The 13,621-nt window shown below is 48.5% G+C and overlaps 1 protein-coding gene and 1 pseudogene across 4 annotated transcripts in view; one reads left to right on the forward strand and one right to left on the reverse strand.

Moving 5' to 3' along the window:
- Positions 1–317: 317 nt before the first annotated feature.
- Positions 318–2,083, reverse strand: LOC123576813 (annotated as a pseudogene).
- Positions 2,084–10,099: 8,016 nt separating this feature from the next.
- The window catches only part of PCGF5 (polycomb group ring finger 5), a 125,624-nt gene continuing 122,102 nt past the window's right edge, over positions 10,100–13,621 (forward strand). For 3 of the 4 annotated variants that reach the window (XM_045438185.1, XM_045438187.1, XM_045438181.1), the window contains exon 1: positions 10,100–10,204. The gene's annotated coding sequence lies outside the window, so the exon portion shown is untranslated. Of the gene's footprint in view, positions 10,205–11,507; positions 11,615–13,621 lie in introns of those variants that run through there. The other variant, XM_045438182.1, reaches the window with a different exon arrangement.

Here is a 13,621-nt window from a genome sequence, read left to right on the forward strand (position 1 = left end):
TTCTTGATTGTCAGGGGAGTATCTCTGTGTTTGCAAACTGACTGTTAAAAACCTTCTCTCTCTCTCTCTCTCTCTCTCTGTGTATATATATATACATATATATGTATATGTATATATACGTGTATATACATATATATGTACATATACATATACATATACATATACATATACATATATATTTTCAACTGAGAAAAGTTAAGCATGATTTGTATGTTTATTAGGCTGGGATTACATACATCGCCTGACAAAGACTTCTTCGCAACAGGAATTCACATTTACAGGGTCTTCTAAGATGAGAGGAAACAAATATCCTGAGCTTCGTCCATTCTGTTCAGAAATAGTTCTGATAACCAGAGGGCTAGATAGTAAGCTCATTTTGTCACTGCATTTTATTTTTCTGGTTTGTAAGTACTTGATCCTTTTGAATAAAATAAAGAAGGAAACTTTCCCGCAAAATGAAAGATCCTAAACACAAGGATAACCAGAGAGCTTTCGTTCTTGAAAACAATGAATACGAGACCACATAAAGCTCAATTTGAAAAACAAACGTTATGCAAAATACCAGGTTATGCATTAGATCAGACCACAATCTAACACATCAGGAGAAAAAAAAGGAGTGACAAATGCAAGCTAGCTGAAAAGCCGAGGTTATGGTTGGTGAGAAGTTATCTTTGTACCATCTACAATTCTCCCAAGAGCACTGGTTGAATCATGTGGTTAAGAGTCATGTATACAACACATACAACAGGTGACTATATTCCTCTTCTTCTGACTGGAAAACCCAAAAGTCTATGGTCCTGATCTCCTGTGTTTGATACTATTCCCTGACACAAAGCCCTCATACTGTGAACAGTTTTGTAAGTAATCACCAGAAGAAGATCCCTCCCTGTCCTGTTCAGTGGGAGTTCTCATCCCCCAGGTCCATTTGAAGGCCCCCGGCTTTCATGAGACTCCAAGTCGGTATTCACGGCACCTGGGACACGTGCTCTCACTCCAGTGGGCACCTCGTTTCTCAGCCACAAATTGAATGAACTGGGAATGTCTGGCACAAAGCCTGAGTTGATCAGTGACGTCCACCCACTTCACTTTCTTGGCATCATCACCGGCTTCCAGAGGAAGCTCGTCCATCACCTCACCCGTTTCATCATGGTAGTTCACAGCTTCCGTCTGCATCCACGCATTATCTGTGTTTCAGGATCAACCAGGTAGCCTTTATAGACTACAAAGTGTTCCTGGCTGAATAGTTTGTGAAGTTGTTTCTTCAACTCCTGTGTTTCTGCTCTGGATTTCTGTAAGGAGTTCATGGCTTCCTCACCAAATTCTCTCTTCAGCGTGGTACTAATTTTCTCTCCCGGCTCCACCATTCCCCCTGAGATGGCCCATTCTCCACAGTCTTTCCTTTTGATGGCTACAAATTGCAGGATGCTTCTCTCAGAAACAGGATGGGTAACTTTATTTCCCGTGCTATCCTTTTTCCACCTGGTTGAGATGGGGTCTGCGGCACGATTTGGGACCCACGGCCTTAAAAGCCCTCTGCCAACCAAGCCCTGTCTGACCTGCAGGATTTCTGGGTCTGCCATTTTCAAGCTTATACAAGCCATTCTGGCTCCTTCTTTCAACATGCCCATCCCTTTCGTTGAGTTTAGGAAAGAAGTTCCTTTCCCCCACTGCAGGGTCTGCCCACATGGGCTGGGCCAAGACAGAGCCAGCAGTGTCTTCGACAGGTTTGTACTCTGGCCATTCGACCAGCCAGGCACTTTCTCGTTGGGGACCTGGCTTTGCTCCACTTTAGAGCCAGGGTACAGAGATGTCCTGGCCTTCTTGTGGGGATGCTCAGCTGCGCCATTCAAATCTGACATGCTGAAGCCTGGAGGAAACCCAAGTGAGGAAAATGGGCTCCAACCAGGGAGATGTTGGGGCAGCTGCTGAACCTGACGGCTGCAGAGGCCAAGGTCAAGGAAAGAGACACCGCAGCTAACACCTTTGCCCAGCTGTGTCCGGCCATCCACCGTCCCATGGCCTGGGGGTGAGGGGTGTGCGAGGCACTCAGCGGGGTGCTGGGACCGCGCGTGGAGCCAACGGTGAAGCGGGGCCACGGTGGGTGCCCCACCGCCCCCTCCAGGCCGCGCATGCCTTCTCATTTTACACCGAAAGATTTCAACATCTGGAAGGGCTTCCAAATGCAAAGTCTGGGGTTGAGAACAACCAATGTCAGAACACCTGCGGCAAAATTAGCTTACAAGAACCATAAAAGTGCTTTCTTGCTTACCAGGGTATTAGCCATTTAGTTCCCTAGGTCTAGAACCACAGTCTGCTTGGGAGAGGGCAGAATGAATGCGTTACAGGTGGCAGGTAGGGGGGTGGGGTAGAGTGAATGGGAGCATAAAATGCCTTGTTTGGGATGATCAAAAGCCTGGTGAGTGTGACCTCCAAGGGGAAAAAGAGCTCACTTGGTACACAGAGCATGGTTCTTGTGGGAAACCCATGATGCATAAGGTGTGGGAGATGGTTCAAATCTTAGGTCTACCGTTTACTAGCTGAGTGGCTTGGGCAAGTTGCTTAATTTTTCTCTTCAAAGGAAGTATTGGCTACAGCATGCCAGGCACTGTGTCAAGCACAGAAGATTCTACTGTGGTCTGGACCGTGTGGCCACTGCTCTTAAAGGATTCTGGTTGAGAAGGCAGCACATACATTAAAAAACAGAACGAACACTGGAAGGGCAGGGGCCTGGAATCCTTAAGAGTTGAACACAGTCAGGTTCAATCCCAGCTTCCCCTCCTTTGCTGGGACCCTCTTGGGCAAAGTTACTTAAGCTCACCTCAGTTTTCTCATGTGTAAAATGGAAACCATAATATCTACCTCACAGGGTTGTGTTGACAATTAAATGGGATGTTAATATGTAAAGCTGTTAGCACAATATCTGGCCCACTGCACACACTCAGAAATGCTATTTGTAATTACTACAATTATTATTACCTTTTTGGCCCTTGAAAACTATAGAAAAGAATAAGACAGTTGAAAATAATTACAGGAATTGGGCAGCTCAGGTATGAGGTCTGAGTTAAATGAACTACGTTTTTTCTGTGTGGAGAAATTCAGGCTGAGAAATAATAGCACCTGGGTCCTAAAATGATAAGTAATGAGAAGAAGAGGCACAGGGTAAGTCATTATATCCAAGACAACAAACCCCAGGGAAAGGTATCTTAACATTTGAAACAGATAGTTTTGGAACAAAGGGAGTACCGTAGACTCTAATTGAACCTCAAAGGATATTTAACATTTCCTAAAGTTTGTTCCATGTTACCCAAGTCCCATAAATGATCTGATGGTCAAATATGTTTGGGAAATTCTACACATTTCACCACCCTCCCTTAGAAATTCAGGATTCACATTACTGTTTTAAAGATCCTGTGAATTCTGGTAAAATTGAACCAACTGACCCTAAGCTATTTAATTCTGATTCATTTCGTATTTTTCAGATTGCCTGACCGGGGAATGCTTTTTGTATGCAATACTTGGCATTATTTTAGGAACACACCTCCTCAACTTTAGAAAAGTTTCCAAATGTGTGCTTAGGGGTAGATCTCTAACTATTTGAAGTCATCACCATTCCTCTGGAAGGCAGCTCCTGAAAACCCACCCATCACCCTCATCAAGAACCCTAAGCTAAATGAGCTAGGCTTCCAGAAGGCTTGAAACCCAGAAATAGCTGGGACTATAGAGAACAAAATAGTAGAACTGACAGCGTAGAAATGTGAGAACTGGTTATCGTCAGTCGTCGTCATCATCATCACTGAGTCCCAACTCTGTAAGTCATGCCTTCCTGTGGCTGCATTTTTTTTCACTTGTGGAATTCTTATTTCTCGGAGCCTCCTGGAAATGTATTAGGAAAACCACTTATATGAAAAGGTAAACATGTTGGAGGAAGACACTTATAAATTCCTCATAGTATTATTTCCAGGGATCATAATCCAACTCACAAGAAACAAATGAAGCAGAAGTCTTGGGTCTGGTTCTAGCTTTCCCCCACCATAGGCTGTGTAGCTTTGTATCTGACACTTGGCTTCTCTGGGTCTTGGTTTCATACTATAAAAGGAATCGATCGGCCTCTGTTATCTGCAGAAGTCCTTCCACCGTTAACATTTTATGATTCTGCGATGCTTGAAAAATCTCATTATTAGAAGGCCAAAGTCAATTTTTGCTATGAATCAAAAAGACCAGATGTTCAAATATAAACGACCAGATGCTCAGGGGGTAATAGACACTTGAGGAAAGGAAGGGAGCAGAGAAAGCCTGGTAAGTCAAGTACAATGCAGAAATACAGTGGACCACAGAAGAACACCTACCCAGAAAAGGACATCAAAACCAGTAATGAGAGGTTTTGTTTGTTTTTGGCATCATCAAAGAGAAGAATACGGTTAAATCACACCATTTGATGATCACGGTGCAAAAAGTGTCCTAAGGGAAGGAAATGAAGTACTATAGTCGAGACCAAAAGAATTATTTGCTGGGAAGCCACTGGGGAGATTCTCTTTTCTAAGTTGTTGTCTGAGGCATAAAAACAAACAGAGCTAGACACAGAGAATGTTCTGGTCCATCCAGGAGAAAGCCCTAAAGGAATTGTAAGCACAGTCAGAGAACAAATCTTTGGCCTGTCATTATGAACTATTCTTGGGCCAGAGATTGCCTGTGTGATCCCCATTTTATCGTGACTATTATGGAGGGCAGACTAGGGATGGATAGTGCCCTGCTGATTATAGGCCCCCAGCAGCACAATTAACCCTAACCATCCTTCCAGCCTCTCTTTCAGAAGCAAAAGCAAGTGGTACCCGGAAAACTGGATTTCTGTGAATTATCCTCTCCTCCTAAAGTGATGCTAAAGTCCAACTTCTGAAAGAAGTCTGGAAGGAAAGCAAAGATGAGGCTTTCTACTCTCTTTACGGTGGTAACACTGATAGTAAATAACAATAATAAAATAACTACCATTTACTAAATGCTCTCTATGTAGCAGTCTTTGGTATAGTGGTCAGTGAGTGGTCAGGGCATTGGGTCTTTGTCTGGCTTTGAAGTAAAAGAGAAAAATGGACAACGATTAACTTTTTTAAAGATTGAAGAAAACTGTGCCTTTTAGGAAATGACTTAGGCAGGATAATTCATACAGCCATGTGCAGAATGGAGGCCATCTACAATTTAGCCTAAGAAATCTGATGTGAAATGTGTTAACAATGAAAGTCAAAGAGCTTTTATTTATATGAGAGGTAAGTTCCATTTTGTGCGGTGTGATGCAAAGGTGTTAGGAAAGTCCAGCTGCCCCCAAAAATGTCTTCCCGCCCCTCTTAAAATACTGCCTGGATTTACACCATTAAAATACCCCTCTTTGAATGTAGTTTATGTTGTAAAATGCACATTTATTTCACACTCAGCTGTTGTCGTGCTTTCCAGTGAATTAGTGCAACAGGCTGATAACTAGCTAAGGATGTCAACTGAAGAGAGAAAGATTTGAAGGGGGAGGAAGAGGGCATCCTTTCGGTACATGTGGCATTGCTCAAGTCCACTCAACAGCATGTGGGCACCTGGAAGGCCCCAGATACCGAGCTAGGTCTGAGAGATTAAAAAAAAAAATGGGGCGCCTGGGTGGCTCAGTCGGTTAAGCAGCCAACTTTGGCTCAGGTCATGATCTCGCGGTTCATGAGTTCGAGCCCTGCATCGGGCTGTGTGCTGACAGCCTGGAGCCTGCTTCTGCTTCTGTTTCTGTGTCTCCCTCTCTCTGCCCCTCCCCCATTCGTGCTCTGTCTCGCTCTGCCTTTCAAAAGTGAATAAATGTTAAAAAAAAAAAATTTTTTTTTAAAAGGTGAGTAACACGGTTCATTTCAGAGAGTGAACTACATGAAGATCATGGGGTTGGGGAGTTTTGAAAAGTGGGGCCAGAGACTCAGAAAGGAAAGGTGGAGAGAGAAAGAAAATTCTCTTCCATCACAATTTATTGAAGGATTGGACACTCACTTTTTAAACCAAGGCTTTTTCTTGGTCCCAGTGAGTTCCTCTAAGGAACCATCAAAATTTAAGCCGGTAAGTTTGACACTCTACAGGCTGCAGGATGACAGATAACTCAAACCCCTTTATTTCAACAATTATTTTTTGTCCTTTGAAATTTAAATGAGTAAAATTTGAGGATATCAGAACTTGTAAACTACATTGCTTAGTGTGGAATGTGCCCATTGCTAATTTTTCATGCCCCCCACCCAGAACTTCACAGGATGCAATACTGATTGTATGGTGGGATTGCTGAGGCTGGTGGCAGAACAGATAGCAGGAGGTGTAGAGGAATGGTAGCCAGGAGGATAACTGAGAACACCAGGCCAGAGGAGCCGCCATATTTTCACAGACAGCATCCTAAGATATGGCTTCTAAGAAATGGGGAGAACACTCAATTACTGCTTAAAAGGTTTGGGGACCATTTCTGACTCTGGTATTTGCCAGCCAAATAGCCGTGGGAAATCATAATAATAGTCACCTCTATTTAGTGAAGACTGACTATGTGCCAGGCACTGTGCTATGTGTTTTACCTGTAAGAACATTTAATTTTCACACCAGCCCACCGGGATAGATTCTATCATTTTCCTATCTTATAGATGAGGAATCTTAAACACTGATAAGTTCAAGGTCAAATAACCTAACATTTGTCAAAGGGGGCATTTGAACACAGGTATTCAAACTCTAATGTCCACATTTTTTTGCTTTTTTAAAAAGTTTATCTTTTTGAGAGAGAAGGTGCATACATGTGCATGCACATGAGCAGGGGAGGGGCAGAGAGAGAAAGAAAGAGAGAGAGAGAGAGAGAGGGAGGGAATCCCAAGCAGACTCCATGCCACCAGTGCAGAGCCCAATGTGGGGCTCAATACCATGAACCATGAGATCATGACCCAGGCTGAGATCAAGAGTCAGCCACTTAATCGACTGAGTCACCCAGGCACCCCTCTAATGTCCGTGGTTAACTACCATAATACTCCAGCTACCTAAGCCTGGTAGGTAAATGACCTGGTAGGTCATTCACTTAAAAATGGACAAATCAAGACAAGGTCTTGATTTCTTTCTGGCTTTAAAATATTATGATTCTAATTATATGAATTATACACACGCTGAATATACTTAAGGTGAATTTGTGTTTCTGCGTAGTCTGTCTTAGCTGAAATCTAAAGGCAAATATTTGAAATCTGGTCCTATATCCTACCTGTACCTTTTGTTCATTCAAACTGGACCATTTTATTCACTGTCCCACCAAGAATGCTTTTCCTCCATCTCCATTTATTGAATTCTCCCCACCCTGCCAAAGTCAGCTGAAATGCCAATTTAGAGTACGGATCTATTAGGCTGTTGAGAGTTGAGATTTAGGAAAAATAGTTGAGCTAGTGGAAGGAAGAGATGTGGGATAAGAAAAAGAAAGGGGGGAGGGAGGCACCTAACAGAGGAGGAAAGCTAAGAGCAGTGACGTTGGTGACCTGTACTAGCAAAGCCTTCCCTCCGATGGAAAATAATGAAGCCACCGGAGTTTGTTCAAGGGTGCCCAGCTAGCAGGTGAGGTGAAGATAAAATGAGATCACATATGTGAAATGCCGCGCACGGTGTCTGGAGGGGAACCATACGATAGGTCCGGATTCCATGACCTACCATAGGAACCCATTGATCTCCTTCATGCTGAAGAAGGCTGCCATCCTGCTCAGGAAGGAGTAGGACAAAGAGGTGAGCAGAGACTCCATGGAGAGAAGAGAAGTCAGGAGGAAGTATACTGGAACCCAAAGAGAAAAATGGGAGCCACAGAATAAGAGAGAAAAAGGAAATATAAGGGAATTATGGTAGAGAAGAAGCTAGAAGGAGAAATGGAAGCAAAAGGGCAAAGAGGGACCAGAAGGAGGAAGGGAGTGCTGGGGCTCAGAAACAAAGTGTGCTCTGTCCCTGCAGAATCCCTGCGAAGGAAGAGTCCCCGGGGTAACCAGATGTTGCACCCATGCCCGGAATGTCAGTGGCCTGCCACTGTGCTCTCTGATCCACCTCCTTTCCCTCCTCTGATCTGCACTGTAGGGGCTCTGACCCCTGCTCTCTGTCATCCTGTCCCCTGGCTTCTACTTTCTACCACTGGGTGGCCCTGGAGGGTGAGAGGGATTTCTTCGCTATGGGAGGCATCTTCAGCATTCTTTGTAAGTTCCCTCATGGCTTCAGCTCGCACTGGGCAAGACCTTCAAGGTTCCGGCAGCCTCTTCCCTTTGTCCCTCCAGCCCTAGGGGAGAGATGCATCCAGCAGTTGCTAATCTCAGGATTGCCTCACCTTCCCCTGGTTGCACTTCCAGTTCTTTCAGCACGTTTGTAACTAATTTGCTGCCTTGAATCATCACTATGGAACTGCCTGGGAAAGAAAACTTTACTTTCACTTGGATTTACCCTCAGAATTCAAAGACAGCTTTCCCAGTGGGACTGGAAGCAGTGAATCTAAAGAGAGAAAGAAATCCAGCCATCCCAGGAGTCGGGGAGGGTCTGGGTCTACTTCCCTAGTGTTGGACTGGAGACTGGCAAATCCATACTAGCTGTCAGGGTTGAGGGACTCTTAGCCCCAGGAATTATCTGTAAAATGACTGGGTTCCCGGGCATTCATGTCTATTCCTTCATGATTTACTATATTCACTTTAATCACCTTGAGCTTTAGCTTAGGGAACATCTCAGTTTTACTCCCCCAAGGGTTATCAGGTGCCCATTAAGAGTATAGAGGGCACATAGCTAGGTGTGGCGGGGAAAAGACACAGAGACACAGGGGAAATGGAGGGCATTCTCGGGTTTTGGAAGTATTTGCTTTTTGCAAGATGAGGTTTGCAGACTATCAGGAGACCCTCTCGATAGAGACTCTCTTGAGTCCTTCCGGCACCAGCAGAGCTGCAGACATTCAGTGACAATTTTATTCTTACAGCCTTCATCTCTCCCGTCCCCAGGGCCCTGTTAAAACCAGGCTCCTGTTCTTAAGGAATCCACAGACTGGTTGGGGCCACAGAGTAGGCACATGACTGACCCTCAAGCCAAACTGATGCCGGCCACAAGTGGTGGGTTCTGCACCCGGCTGGTGGAGACTGCACAGAGACGGTAGGAGATGCTAGACAAGCTGTGTCCACGAGGGTTTGACTAGCCGTGGGAGCTACAGGGTTCTCTGGGTTTGTGGCAGAGAACGGAGCAGGATCAAAATCCATCTGGAAAGAACGGGGGCGCCTAACGTGTTGTCTGCAGGCAAAGGTTTTGGGGGTGAGGGTTGTCAGTGGAGAGGAGACGGACAAGTGGAGGCCCAGGTGTGGAATACTCTGAGGCTGAGGAATCGAGGGTTGAGGCCATGGGGAGTCATCTGGGATCTTAGGCATCATGAGGCAAGGTCATTTCTGGGATGGCAACTTTGAATGCTGCGTGAGGACAGAATACGAGCCGAGAAGCTGAAGGCCCGGGAGGAAACTGAGCTCCCAGGGATAGCTTACAGAGGAAGGTTCGGCTTGACCATCGCCGAAGGGGCACATTTGAGCCGCTGCTTTCTATCCACTCAAGGGCAAGCTTCCTCCGTCTGTGGGGGGGGGGGGGGGGGGGGGGAGAAGAAAGTGCCCCTTCTCCAGCTGAATGACACGAAGTCCCCAGCTCAGAAGTTTCGAATTTCTCCTTGCCAAGGTCGGGCCACTACAGGTGGGCGATGGCGAGCCTTGGGCCGACGAGTGGCTCCGCGCCCGCCGCCGGCGGCCGCCGCGGCTCGTCCCCTCCAGGCCCGGGCGCCGCCGCGGGCCGTGCCGGGCAGGGCGCTCCGGGAGCTGCGCGGCGGCTGCTCGAGGAGGCCTGGCGGGCGGCGGCGAGAGGCTGTGCCCCAGTTTGTGTCCAATCAGGGAGTGCGGGCTGTGCCCCGAGCCGGGCAGCAATGCGTAAACAAACCCACGGCAACTCCTCCGCCCCCTCGGCGCGCTCGCCCCGCGCCCGCCGCCGCCGCCGCCGCCGCCGCCGCCGCCGGCTCCGCTCTCCTCGCGCCCGCCCGCCGGGCCGGCCCCCCCGCCCCCGCCCGCGCCGCCCGCACCCCCGCTGCCCCGCCCCGCCCCCGCCGGCGCGGGCTCCCTCACCTACCGCCCCACGCGCGCGCGCTCGCGCACCACGCGCCCCGCGCGGCCCGCCCGGATCGTGGCCTCCCGAGAGCAAGGTAAGGGCGATGCACAGGGACCCGGGCGGCTTCCCCGCCCGGCGCGGCCCGGGGAAGTTTCTGGCGTCGCCGCTTTCCGCTGGGCCGGTGGGGGGGGCGGGGGGGAGTGGAGGGGGAGGCCCCCGGCGCCGGGCGAGCCCGGCGGGCGGGAGGGGGCCGCCCGGCGCCCGGGGGTCACAAGTTGCCCAAGCTGACATTGGCGCGGGCTGGCGGGCTGCGCGGCGGGGCGGGCGTCGCGCGGAGAGGGGCTGGAGGCGCGGCGGGGCCGGGCGCGGTGCGGGCGAGGGGAGGGCCCCGAGGAACTTTCTCCTCCCCGGAGGGGCTCCTTCCAGCCCCGGCCGCGGCCCCGCCTCGGGAGCAGCCGGCTCCCGGGCTGGAGGGAGACCATGAAATGTGTTTGAAGAAGCTGACGCAGTTTGTGACGCTCGCGGCTTCCTGACGGGGACCGGCAAGAGCGGCGCCTTCTGCGAGGAGGGACGAGCCGGGGCGGCGCTCGGGCCCTTCCCCCCCGCCCCGGAGCCGCGCGCCCGGGCGCCTAGTTCGGGGGCCGCGGGCTCGGGGGGCGAGCATCTAGCCCCGGCCGCGAGACGGGCCCCGGCAGCGCGCGTCGCTTCCGTTTTGATTAGCTCGGGTTATTATATAAGATGTCACGGAGAGGGAAGGGGCGAGCGGGAGGCGCGTTGGCGAGGGAGCGTCGGCCTTCGTCGAGTGGCGGGGAGGGGCGGGAGGCAGGGCCGGGCGGGGACCCACCTGTGCGCCCTCCGCGCCCCCTGCGGGCGCCGCCGACGCGCGTGCCGAGGTTGGGGGGGGGGTGCCGGGGGCCCGGGAGGCGGGCGGGGGGCCCAGGGGGCGGGCGGACGTGCCCGCCGCTCCCCTCCCGGCCCCGGGAACGGTCGGGCAGCGGCCGAAACGTGCCGTTTCCTCCCCGCCGCCTCGCCTGGGTCTACACGTTTCTGGCTCCGGGCATTCGTACTTTGAAACATTTGTTTAATATTAAGGAAGCTGCGTGTGCGGCCGTCATAGTACGCCCGGAACGTGTGGCCGTGAGCTCCAGGGCGGTGAATGAATCATCGCCCGCGGACCCGGGCGCCGATGATTCATGCGGGGTACACACGCGCGCGTACTCGCAGTGTGCCTCCGACCCGGGGACAGCGGCCCTTCTGCAGCGATGACGCCTGGAGGGGCGTGGGGGGGGGGGGGAGTTCATGCAAAAGAGCGGCGGCTTGTTTTTTGCCCCTGCCTCAATGTGTGGGAACTTTGGGGTGTCAGGTTCCCCACATTTCCCGAAGCTCGTTTCCCATTCTTGGAAAGGTTACAGGATTCCACCTGGCTACATTAATGAGTCGGCGGAGGAGCGCTGATTCGCTGCAAGGCTGGGTCCTGTCTCATTCAGAATTTGGATGGTGTCAGGTGAGGTACTGGGTTCTGAAGGAGTCCTTCTAGTAATTGCCCGTACTTAAGTACCGCTAAAGTAATTAGCACAAACTTGAAAAGTTGGTGGATCTTAAAAGAAAAACAAGTGGCCCCTAAGTAGAAGTCCCAGTTAAAGATTTAGGCTTTGTTTTTTTTTTTTTAAGGCAAACCAAAAAGGAACTTAGTTTGCCGTTAATACAGAACTTTGAACCACTGTGACCACCCTTAAAGACTGACTTGACTCATTCCCACCTCATTCCACATTTGTAGGATTAAGAGTAAAGTTTTCTTAGCGTTCAGGGCTCACGTCCTGAATGTACTCAGCAAGGCCCTGTTGATCTTCTTAAATAGCTTCTCACCCCTCACCCCAGGAACCACACCCAATCCTATTTTATTTTCTCCATAGCACTTCATCGCTATCTGAAGTGGTTTTGTTTAGGTATTCTTTAAGTCCTGTCTCTTTGCACTAGAATGTAACCTCCACTGTGGCAGGGATTTTTGCCTGTTTTGCTCACCGCTGTAACTCTAGCACCTAGCACAGTACCTGGCATATATTGGGCACTCAGTATTTGTTGACTAGCGAATGAACAAATTCTCTTTCCTCATTTCTTGGTAGGGCTATCTTTGACAGTTGAAAGTCAGTGCCTTTTATGAGCAAGGCACTGAGATGGTACAGTTTTTTTTTTTTTTTTCCTTCCAGTTTTCTTTTGGTTGATTCATTTCCTCCTCTGTGCTTGTTTAACTGATGGCACAAGATGCGTTTGAGCATCACATCCTAAGATGCTGAGTGTGAAGAAAGATAAGGCACAGGGAGCCTTGTCAAGAGAAAGCATATTACCGTAGAAGACTGGGTGCTTAAAAACATTACCTGTGCTAATTGAAAACAAGTGCAGGATATTGAAACAGAATCAACAAGGTCAAGTTCCCACAGGCCTATATGTTTTAAAACTCGTGTTTTAAATACCCATAGTTCTATATTCCTCCCTCCCCGCTGTTTTCACCAACTTCAGCATTAGCTGAAGCTTGGGAAGGTCCATCGGAAGTAGCACTTAATATGAAGTCTCAGTTTAACTAAGTGAATACAAGAGGCCGTATCTCTCTTCTTTGTTGTCGTTAATGTCAATAACTCTACAGAAGAGTAGATGGAAGGAGAAGATACTTAAAATTGTATCTTAAACATCTTAAATGTATTGTAAAGAATTAAAGCTATAATCAGGCAATGATGTAATGGAAGAATTCAAATGTAGTGTACCCTCCTTGGAGGGTAAACTTTAGTATACTTTTTATTATTATAAATGATAAACTTTGGAAGGCTATTAGTCAGCTTTACTCTTGTAGCAATGTTTTTAGAACTCGGTACTCCCAAAGTTAAAGAGGAGTGGGCCTCTAGCAGGTCCCTTTCCCTGACAGTAGTTGTGATCGCTTTCAAAAGTGTAATCTAATTTCAAGAGTAAGCTGGGCAATAATAGAAATTTAAAACTAGAAGCGACCTTGAGACTACTTAGCACAATTCATTCCTTTGTACCAGTCCCTTTGCTGAGGAAACTGAGACACAGCGAGAAGACTTGCCAAGGCTGCAGAGCAGGGATTAGAACTTAAGTGTCTTGACTTCTTGTGGGAAGTCCCTAAATTAACCAGAGCTCCCCTAAGTAGGGGAGGAGAGGTTCCTACCATTAATCCATTGACTGCCTGTTGCTTGTAAACTCTCCAAGTAAAACGGTTTCGTCTTCAACTTTGTGCCCTCCCATGTGCCTTGGACATCTAGGAGCTCAAAAATACTTGCTGAATGTGGTTGGGCAAATGTATTTTAAGTCAAGGAATGTACTTATGAATTGAAAAAGCAGGAAAACATATCTCTCTTCCAGATTGGGGAAGTTTTTTTGACAAGAGTCAGGATGTTGGCAGTTATTAACCTTAGAACTCTCATAGTAATGAAGCTACTATTTAATTTTCATGCCTCCAGTTTCAAACAAAATGACTTACAACTTCTAAGTATGTGTGCTT

This window comes from Leopardus geoffroyi, chromosome D2 (genome assembly GCF_018350155.1).
Source record: "Leopardus geoffroyi isolate Oge1 chromosome D2, O.geoffroyi_Oge1_pat1.0, whole genome shotgun sequence".
Classification (NCBI taxonomy): Eukaryota; Metazoa; Chordata; class Mammalia; order Carnivora; family Felidae; genus Leopardus; species Leopardus geoffroyi.